This window comes from Cyprinodon variegatus, unplaced genomic scaffold (assembly GCF_000732505.1).
Source record: "Cyprinodon variegatus isolate N-32 unplaced genomic scaffold, C_variegatus-1.0 Scaffold364, whole genome shotgun sequence".
NCBI classification, from domain to species: domain Eukaryota; kingdom Metazoa; phylum Chordata; class Actinopteri; order Cyprinodontiformes; family Cyprinodontidae; genus Cyprinodon; species Cyprinodon variegatus.
This window is the reverse complement of record NW_015150817.1, coordinates 181,354-182,803: the sequence shown is the minus strand read 5'-3', so window position 1 is coordinate 182,803 and position 1,450 is coordinate 181,354. Positions and strand designations below refer to the sequence as shown.

The 1,450-nt window shown below is 42.1% G+C and overlaps 1 protein-coding gene across 1 annotated transcript in view; it reads left to right on the top strand.

Annotated features, from left to right (window-relative positions):
* Nucleotides 1-1,450, top strand: part of LOC107092056 (sterile alpha motif domain-containing protein 9-like) — a 20,526-nt gene that overhangs the window by 16,752 nt on the left and 2,324 nt on the right. The gene's annotated exons all lie outside the window — the stretch shown is intronic.

The window sequence follows — 1,450 nt, the reverse complement described above, 5'->3', positions numbered from 1 at the left end:
CTGCTTGGAGGTTCTCAGAGAATCTTCAGGGTTTGGCTCAGAGGGTCGGCTCGGCAGGGTAGCTCTTCCAGAGCTTTCACAGAGAAGACACGGGTTTCCTGGAAACACAGGGAGAGAGGTTAGAATCCGACCTGGATTCAAAGTCATGGAGATAACACAAGGATCTAGGCTTTAGCGCTGACCAACTGGAACAACACTGCGGCGTTGAGGCAAGGTCTGAAGACAGCTTATATAGTGGATCCTCTGATGATCTAGATGAGCTGCAGCTGTGCAGGAGGCTCCCTCAGAGGATCCACGGCGGCCTCTGCTGGAGAAAGATGGGATTTTCTCCAGCTCCCAACATATGTTTTTTAATATTTCATCAATTCAGGCTTTGCTTTGTGCAGGCAGTCTTGAACAAAGAGGTTATGGAGGATGTGGGATTTCGGTGTTAGGCTGGGGTCTATCTCAGTAGGACCTACCCAAGCCCCTTTTGTAATATTGTATCGGATGTGATCATCCCCATTGATATTCAATTAGTGCTAAACGCCATGACTTGTCCGACACAATTTTCTGTCAGAGCAGGAGCAAAATCAGATTTGGTGTGTTCTAGCTTTAGGGGGGAACATCGTTTTTTTACATTGGCCCCTTGATTTTATGTTATTACATCATGTTCTACTCACCCATATGAGTTTTGTGTCATTTGGAGCTGTTCAAAACATATTCCGTTAGGTTATATCCAAGTAACGTCTTCCTATGGGTAACGACTTGAAGGCACAAACTAAACTATTCATAATTTATCATTTATGCTACGCCAGAATTCATAACATTTAGACGAATCACTGTCCCCCATCCGCGGTTATATTTTTCTTAATTTATATTTTTCTAAAACAAAGCAGCCCATGTATGACGTCGTCCGCCCTGGAGTTGTGATAGGCCCTTCTATTCATTTGGCTAGCTAATCTGAATTGTTCAATTCCATTTCGAGAGCGAGATCATCTGTGGTTGTAGCACTAGACATCTTCCAGGCATGTCAGTAAAACTAGCACCAGTTCAGGGAACAGGATGAATGAATGGTAGCTGGCGTGCGCGGGTGACGTCAAACACGCATCAAAACGGCAAATATCCCAATTTTTAACCATACATGTGCAATAATTATTATTATGTTATCCTAAACAAACATCCATGTTTCATTTACAATATAATTTCCAAAATGTTTGTCAATGTCTAAAATGTTCGACATAAAAGAGAGACAAACCTCTATTAAAGCTACAGTGTGTAATAATTACAGGGATATACAGTCAGAAATGTAATATATTATACATAACTATGTTATTTATCATCATCTAGGAGCTCAGCCTCTTAACCTTAACATTTGCGTTGCCTTAGAATTCGTTATTTATCATTACATAGGAGCGGGTCTCGCAGCCATGGAGGCAGACATCTTTGCGCTACGGCAGCGCAGAGCCAA